This window comes from Nothobranchius furzeri, chromosome 11 (assembly GCF_043380555.1).
Source record: "Nothobranchius furzeri strain GRZ-AD chromosome 11, NfurGRZ-RIMD1, whole genome shotgun sequence".
Lineage (NCBI taxonomy): Eukaryota > Metazoa > Chordata > Actinopteri > Cyprinodontiformes > Nothobranchiidae > Nothobranchius > Nothobranchius furzeri.
Genome location: NC_091751.1, coordinates 3622452 through 3631641, shown reverse-complemented (window position 1 = coordinate 3631641; position 9190 = coordinate 3622452). Strand labels below are relative to the sequence as shown.

General features: G+C 43.0%; 2 long non-coding RNA genes across 3 annotated transcripts; one reads left to right on the top strand and one right to left on the bottom strand.

The window, feature by feature from the left end:
* The first annotated feature begins 898 nt into the window (after positions 1–898).
* LOC139073216 (uncharacterized) lies at positions 899–1509 on the top strand. Its single transcript, XR_011521927.1, has 2 exons — positions 899–1035; positions 1381–1509. It is a non-coding gene; the product is annotated as an uncharacterized lncRNA (long non-coding RNA).
* A 210-nt stretch (positions 1510–1719) lies between these two features.
* LOC139073214 (uncharacterized) lies at positions 1720–3459 on the bottom strand. Of its 2 annotated transcripts, XR_011521926.1 has the most exons (6): positions 3226–3459; positions 2607–2699; positions 2311–2474; positions 2179–2236; positions 2034–2104; positions 1720–1938 (listed from the first exon to the last, which is right to left on the bottom strand). It is a non-coding gene; the product is annotated as an uncharacterized lncRNA (long non-coding RNA). The 2 variants fall into 2 exon arrangements; XR_011521925.1 differs by lacking the exon at positions 3226–3459 and having other exon boundaries at positions 2607–2825.
* Positions 3460–9190: the final 5731 nt, after the last annotated feature.

Sequence of the window (9190 nt, the reverse complement as noted above, 5' to 3'; positions counted from 1 at the left end):
ACAGATCTGTTTCGATCTCACTGCTCAGCAGCTATCTGACTCCATGTACATGTATATCCATATATCTCCAAAATAAATCTGTCATACACAACCCTACTTGCGTTTCTTATTGGTTTTTTTCCCTTTTTTATCTCCAGGCCACTTAACCCCCATATCGGGGTCACTCACATGCTGCCCCGCACACAAATGATTATCACGCTTGTACACTACATATGTATATATATGTATACACATATACATACACACACATACACATACATATGTTACTTTAAAACCTTTTATTTATTAACTTATGGTACTCTGCTCAGACTAATCAGAACAGGGTTGCAGAATTTGAATTTTGCGTAACTTCAAACATTAATTTTAGCACTGCAGTGAACTTTACATATGCGAGTTGCAACTTTTTAGAGCTCTTATTTATCTTATTTATTTTTTCCTGGTACCGCATCAGGCCCTCACACTGTGGTTCTCTCTATTCAACCCCCACCTCCTAATATGGTCAAAAGTAAGTGGGACTTACATAAGCTGCACAAAACAACATGTTGTGGAGCACGTAATCAGCAGCTGGGCTGCCTGATAAGGAGGTACACCGCACGTGTGCGCTGGAATTGATAAGCACTCTCCAAGTGCTCAAACTGAGCCATACGCAGCCTCTCGCTGCAAACTCAAGACGTCTTCTCACAGGCCTCACTACTGCTTTGCAAACACTCTTAAAGTGCATGTCAAGTGTGCCTCAGAGTCTTACCCCACCCACGTATCAATTTTGAAAACTGCAACATTAGTAGGCGTTGCCTGGAGGACCGAGAGGGCGGAGCCGTGGCAGTGACGAAGAGACGGCTAACTAGACGAAGCTAGCTCCCTTCACTCTGAGCAGTCATTAGAAGTGGAGGACGTTTCTCCCCCTCCTTACCCAGACACTCGAGAAGAAAGGGACCAAGTCTATTTGGAGGAGACAACCGGACATGAGCCTTATTGTTTTGAGCTTGTGAGTTGCCTGAAATTACTGGAACCGACCCAACAGACCCATCTCTGAACGTAAGTAGCCGTTAGCCATAGCATTGGATTAGCTGCAGGGTTTGTCTCCATGGCCCTAAAAAGCTAGTATTCAGCATGTTTTAGAGATTTATCTGCATCAACACACTTGGTTTTAATCAGCAACAAACAGCTGAGCTGCTTAACAGCTTATCTAACCTGTTAAAGCAGGAAAATCCACTGAAACGTGCTGGATAGCAGCTCTCCAGGAGATCTGGGCTCAAGCTAGTCTGCTGCATAAAGTTATGAAAATATACCATGAGAAAATTATTCTGTAATGTGTTCAGCCCATTAAAACTGCCCTGATTTCATTATTTATTTACTGATACTAGCTGCTCTTGGTTGCAGGTGATCCTCTGGTGTCTGCAGCTGGTCTCCTGCTGATGTCGTCGGGATCAGGAACTTCCAGAAGAATGTGCCTTTCAATGACTCTTTCCCCCTTATTTGTTATATTAATTAAATAAATCTCAATTTATATATTTCCTGTTTTTGTTCATGTCCATAAATACTTAAACATGCTTGAAATTAAAACGAGCTTTTAACAGTGAGGTGCTAGTTTAGTTAATCACAATACAGCTAGTTAAACATGCGACAATGTGATAATTCAATTAATGTAATTTATAAATATCCATTAAAATATCAAAACTGGAATCAAAATGAGATATTTGGCAGCACAAAAAACTTGTCAAACACAATATTTATTATAATAATTGTAGGCAGACAGGAGACAGAGCTGATGGAGGTTCTCAGTCATCGAAGGATGGCTGAAGGCTTTCCAGGAACAGGAGATGTGGTGTTGTCTCTTCTCTCTCTATTCTGCCAGATGAGCTGATAGGTTACAGATGTGTGAGGACATCCTCATGCTGTCATAACCAGATGACAGGAGTTATCAGGTGATCAGCCAGGCTAATGATGAGATGCAGAAAGAAAACAAATCATGCAGAAAGAAAACAAATCCAGGACAGTGTACAGTAATAAAAATAATATGTGGTGTTGCTTACCTTATGTGCTCTTATAGAGTTATTAACGTGTGCCTGCCTCATGGTGTAGAGTCCATATTTTGCTGAGTGTCCTGCAGTAATGCAGGTTATTAGTTAATTTACTTTTGATAGCAAAAACAAAATATTTAATTTAAAAGTTATTTACCAGGTGAATCAGCTCACACGTCACCACCAAGTGTCACAGGGCCAGAATCAGTAGCCTCCTTCATGATGTAATCACATACTTATTTAATTGTTAATATCTTAAAAATTCAGAAATATTTTAATTTTTTTTTACCTTGAACAGTTCACTGAGCTTGCACTGTCACTGAGGTGGAAGCTGGAATCAACAGCAGACACCTCACACCGTGGTCTTTTCAGGAGGTGTGGATGCTCTGGGACCTTCTGGAAGATGAATTTCTGTCATGGTCCCTGTGTCACAAGACACTGAGGCTGTGAGCTCTATAAAAACAAAGAAGCAGCACATTTATAAATGTTTAAAAGAGCATAAAATCACTTGTAACAATCTGTAAAACAAATTAAAACTAGAAGGTAATAAAATGTTTACATAGAAGATTATTAAAAATAATTCACCTTTTCTACGGGTAACACCACGTCAGCCTGGACAAGTGCATTCTTGCAGATTACTAAATCAGTCTGACAGCCAGTGTCTTGGGTAGATTTAGCCTGAAAAAAAATAGAAGCACATTGATGTTTATAAAGTCAGATAAAATACAAAAGAAACTGTCCCATATAGGCGCTTTATAACATTCCTAGTGTGTGATGTTATTATAAAGTAAAAGTCAGTCACATATGATGTGGAGACCCTGAAATGCGACCTCCTGAACAGAATTCCTCACAGAACCGGGTCACGCTGTGCTAGATTTCACGCTGTAATGCTGTCTGTCAACTAGTGCTGCGTCAGTTTAGAGTCACTGTTGCAGAATTACCGACTGACACAAAAACAACCCGAATTTTCTCTGAGCCTGACAGTCATGTGGACCGTTTTGTCGGCCAGGGCTTCGAGATATGTTCCGATTCGCCGCTGATTCTAACCTTACATCCCGTTCCACATTTTGTGAACTTGACAAAATAGCCCGAAGGCAGTGCAGACTGATATTAGCTAAATGGAGTGAACCACGTCTCTCAAACTTTGCATTTAGGTAGGAAATTGTCTTTAGAAGATGTTAAAACTTTTATTTAGCTTACTCACCTCAGACTGTAGCCCGTCATGGTGGGGGAGCAGAGTCGGTGGGCTGCATCTAAATCGCGGAAGAGCCACGGTGGGCACAGCCTCCCTCTTGGAACGGAGACGTGCAGAATCGCGGGTAAAATGCTGGTTGCAAACTACAGCACCAGGCGGGAGCTGAATCTTTTCCAGACACGCAACCACTGGCGCCTAATTTCTAAGTCCAGCGGAAAGGAGTGCAACCCGACAGAGCTCCGCAACCATACTACACTACACCATCTCACCATGCTAACACGATATGGAGCACTAAACCCGAACTACTTTCCTAATTACACTAACAGCCAAACAGTAACTAAACTACAATATCCAACAGCCAAGCTAACACTAAATAAGTATGTATAACACTAAAAGCTATGCTAAAGACTAGGATATGCTAATGCTATATGCTAATGCTGAACTACGGCTAGCCTCCTACACTCTCATGCAAATCCAACTCCCAACTCGCCACAAGGCGTGGCCGAGACTCCCGATGCTTTTATAACGTTGACACAGAGCTGCTACGTAGTACTCTACTGGATTACGTAGTATCTTACTCTTTAGCCATTGGCTAAAATTTATTCAAAATGAGTCAAATTCTATGTTTTAAGCTGAAGGTGGAGCTATACTGTGGTATTTAGGCAGAATTTTTAATTTTTTAAGAAAATGCACCAAAATGCTAAAATAATGAATACACACATTTAAAACACTATTAGACACTCATTTATACAGTTCATCAGCAAAAAAAAGTTAATTTAGACGTTACTTGCTCTTTAAATTTGTTACTCCTCGAGGACGAACCAAACTCAGCAAAGACTTCAACTTCTTATACAGGCCTCTTTTTCTCTTTTTACTTTGCCACAAACTCTTATTAAATTTACCAAACCCCAGGGGAAAGACCGAATTTCAGGCAAAACTCATTTCTCACAACTTCAGCGCTTTTTTCCCAGGATCCCCGTCTCTGCTCTTACCGAGTCAGGAGACTGGATTTCTCAAAACCTTATCAGCTTTTCAGATTCTATTCCAATCTGCTGTCCCACCTTTCAATTTGACACTTAAAATTTGTCCGTCATCAAAATGACACAGCTGACTTCACACGGTGTGAATATTTTACCACTGTCAGACATGAATCCTCTCTCCAACTAATATTTATAGTATTTTCAGAACAGGAGAACACCCCTGCCCAGTGACAGAGGCCACAAAAATGAACAAAAACATGCTCACCTGGGCCCTTAGTACGGACCTCAGCCACTGGACAGGAGCCAAGGGACGCCACGGAAAGTCCTCGCTGTTCACCCATCGGGGTGCCAACATGTGGGCTTTCTCTGTTATTCTTAAAGTAAAGAGTCGGAGAGAGTCTTTCAGTCAAGAACAGCGTGGTCTTTTATTTGTCTCCTCACATCTCAGGACAGCTGAAAGACCCAGACAATCACGAGTCCTTCCTTCTTATAGCCCACAGCCTTTCTAACATTCAGCAGTAAACAGGCGAGAACCAGACCATATTTGGTAGCACATCTCTTCTGTGGAAACTGTGGGTAGAGACTTCTGTCTGGGACACAGCAACACTTTTGGAATCACATCAAGTATTTCGCAAGTCAGATAAGCTTTGAGCAATTCTACTGGAAGCAAGCAGAGACCAAAACAGGAAATTCCTTTGGAGCTGATGTTGGAGCAGCACACGAACTCTAGCCAGAAAACACTTTCAACCTAAGAACTCAGCTTTAACTCAATACATTTTGTAGATGACCTCTTGACCTTTTTGGCGCCAACAATATGAAAAAAAAAGCTAAGGAAAGTTTAAACTAAATGATTGCCATTGTGAAGAGTCAACATTTAACTTTGTAAACACACCAAACCTGGCTCTTTTTGCTAGATTGTTTATCTACACTGAACAAAAATATAAACGCATCACTTTTGTTTTTGCTCCCATTTTTCATGAGCTGTACTCAAACAATTGAAACTTTTTCTACATACATCAAACACCCATGACCCTCAGATATTATTCGGAAATCTGTCTACATGTGTGTTCTTGAGCACTATTTTTTTTACCAAGATAATCCATCCCACCTCACAGGTGTGGCAAATTAAGGGGCTGATTAGACAGCATGAATAATGTAAAGGTGTGCCTTAGACTGCCCTTCATATTTCAAACTTTGCTAACTTTATTAATAACTCTGCAAAATAGTCATAGCCATAGTTCAAATTATTGATAAACTTGTGTTAAATCATCTAATCTGACATCTTTACAGACATGCAGAGCCAATGCCCCTCAGGAGCTGGGATTCCAAAGGATTTCAGTGAGAAAGAGAAAACAGGTGAGTGACTTCCACATTCACGTGATTGATTGTATGAGTTGTTGTGACTCCTGGTCTATCCACTAACTGTATTGGCAGACATCACTTAAAGAGCAAGTCACCCCCAAATCAACTTATTTTTTGCTGATAAACTGTATCAATGAGTGTCTAATAGTACTTTAGAAATGTGTGGTCATTATTATGGCTTTTTAGTGCATCTTCAATCAATCAAATCAAATCAAAGATACTTTATTAATCCCAGAGGGAAATTAGAGCTTATCTTATCTTATTTAGAGTTTAATAATTCAGCCTAAAACAGTCCAAAAGTCCCTCCGACCACCACCAGCCAGCAAGCTGGGTTAAGTGTCTTGCTCAAGGACACAACAGCAGCATTCTCTGTTGGAAACCTACAGTCACCCTTTCAAGATGGCACAGTGCGAGCTGCAACCTGTTGCTGCAGCTCTTGCTTTTTTACTCTCCTTTTTATTCTTTGCTTGTCTTGTGTTGTGTGTTTTTAATGCCCTTATTGTGGGCATATGTTTCCTCAACCGCACGATCTGCAGGAATACTTTAATGTAATTTGTGATGATTTTTCTACTGTTTTCTGAACTTGTTGGGGACGCACTGGGAAAGTCCTCCAGCTCCATCCACGCACCTGTTGTTTACTCCAGGGATCAGCTGTTGGCACTGCGGACACCGGCTGTTCTACTCTGAAGAGCTGATTCTGCCCCCAGAATTAATGAGTAACAGAGTGGGCTGCAAGCTCCAGGAGAGCAAACAGAGATATAAACCATTTTTACCCTCCGTGATTATGGGAAATGCCCGTTCTCTTCCCCACAAGAGGTGATTAAACTTTGGACCATTGTTACACTCCTTTCAAAGAGTGTTACAAACCCCTCCCCCGCCCAGCTTTTGGTAAGGCAGACCACTGTTCCATTCTGCTGCTGCCTGCATACAGACAAAGACTAAAACAGGAAAAACCAGCTTCCAGGGTTGTTCACAAATGGGACACCGAGGTTGAGGGAGTCCTGCAGGACTGCTTTCAGACAACTGACTGGCAGATATTTGTGGATGTAGCTGATGGTAACATCAATGAACTCACGGACTCTGTCATTGGATATATTGGGAAGAGCATGGATGAAATCATCACAAAAACCACTGTCCGCATATATCCAAATCAGAAACCCTGGGTGAACAAAGACGTTCGCGCCAAGTTAAAAGTGCAGACCTCTGCCTTTAATTCCGGGGATGTTGATGCATATAAAGCAGCCAGGTATGACCTCCAAAAGTCCATACAAAAGGCCAAGAAGGACTACAGGGACAAAACGGAGTCCAGCTACCACAGCTTCGACACCAGGCGACTGTGGAATGGACTGCGCTGCGTCACTGATTACAAGAAGGTCAGCACAGTTGGTGTTCAGCCCACTGCATCTCTCGCAGACGAGCTCAACAACTTTTATGCTTGTTTCGATGAAGATAACAGAGAGCAGATCCTCTACCCTCAGGAGGACAGTGGGGCTGTAACCTTAACTCTGAAAACAGAAGCTGTGAGATGGACCTTTAAAAAGGTCAATCCTCACAAAGCTCCAGGACCGGACGGCATCCCAGGCCGGCTACTCAGAGTGTGTGCAGACGAGCTGGCAGAGGTTTTTACCAACATCTTCAACCTCTCCCTGAGGCAGTCGGTGGTCCCCACGGCTCTCAAAGCATCCACCATCATTACTGTTCCCAAAAAATCAGTGGTCTCCTGTCTGAATGACTACCGTCCTGTGGCGCAGACATCCGTCATCATGAAGTGCCTGGAGCGGCTGGTCAAATGTCACATCTGCTCCTCTCTCCCTGACACACTGGACCCTCTTCAGTTTGCCTATAGGAGAAACAGAGCCACAGAGGATGCCATCGCCCTAGCAACACATACCACCCTCACTCACCTGGAGAAAGGGAATACATATGCAAGAATGCTCTTCATCGACTACAGCTCGGCATTTAACACCATTATACCCTCAAAACTTGCCACGAAGCTGGTCGACCTTGGCCTGGGAACACCGATCTGCAGATGGATTCTAAACTTCCTTACAAACAGGCCCCAGGTGGTGAGAGTGGGTAAACACACTTCCTCATCACTCATCCTAAACACAGGTATGCCCCAGGGTTGTGTGCTTAGCCCCCTCCTATATTCCCTGTTCACACACGATTGTGTTGCAAAACATGAGTCCAACATTGTCATCAAGTTTGCGGATGATACGACCATCATAGGCCTCATCACAGGGAATGATGAGACGGCCTATAGAGAGGAGGTGACGGCATTGCACGAGTGGTGCCTGGATAATAACCTGTCTCTCAACATCAGCAAAACCAAAGAAATGATAGTGGACTACCGGAAACGACCAGTCAGGGAACACCGACCCATCCACATCAACGGTGTCATGGTCGAAAGGGTCAGCAGCTTAAAGTTCCTTGGAGTCAACATCACTGAGGACTTCTCCTGGACCCTCCACACAGACGCTGTTATCAAGAAAGCTCGCCAGCGGCTTTACTTCCTCAGGAGGCTAAGGAAGTTTGGCATGAACATGAGTATCATCTCAAAGTTCTACAGGTGTGCTATTGAGAGCTTGCTGTCGAGCTGCATCACAGTTTGGTATGGAAGCTGCTCTGCCAGCAGCCGTAAATCACTACAGAGGGTGGTGAAAGCAGCAGAGCACATCACTGGCACAAGGCTTCCTGCCATTCAGGACATTTATCTCCAGCGATGCCTCCGGAAAGCACACAGCATCATCAAGGACCACAGCCACCCAGCGCATCAGCTGTTCTCCTCATTACCATCTGGCAGGCGTTACAGGAGTCTGCCTGCTCAGACTACGAGACTTAAAAACAGTTTCTACCACCAAGCCATATGACACCTCAACCATTACACTTAAACACACACAACACAGGATACAGATGTTACCCTGCAGCTCCACAAGTAAAATTTAACCTGCACTGGTTACTTCATTTTAATGTTACTACTCACTTTTTTTTAGATATATTTATATTTAGTCATCTATACTTACTTATCTATTTAGTAAGCTTTTACTTTTAGCATGACTCTATAATATTTTGCTTTTACTGTATTATACCTTGTTCTTTTTTTCTATTGTATTATGCTGCTGAGAGACCGCTGCTCGTCAAACACATTTCATTGCAATGTTGACCCTGTGCTAACTTGCATATGACAAATAAACTAAACTAAACAATAAGATGGATGAGCTCACAGCACTGACCAGGCTGCAGCGAGATTACAGACAGTGTAGTCTGTTATTTTTTACGGAAACGTGGACGGATGAGCTCATAGCTGACTCTGAGGTTTCACTGGGAGTATTTAAACTCATGCGGGCCGACAGGAGCTTGGAGCGTAAAGCGCAAGAGTGGGGACTAGCTGTGTTTAATAATGAGAGATGGTGCAACCCAGTGCATGCGACCATTAAAAAAAAACTGCACAAATGACATCGAGTTACTGGCGGTTGGTCTCCAGCCCTATTACATCCCGGGAGAGTTTTCACATGTAATAGCGCCAGACGCCCCTCCCTGGGTTGCCACCTTACCGTGGTGAAAGGGTTTGAGTGTCCCAATGATCCTAGGAGCTATGTTGTCTGAGGCTTATGCCTCTGGTAGGGTCACTG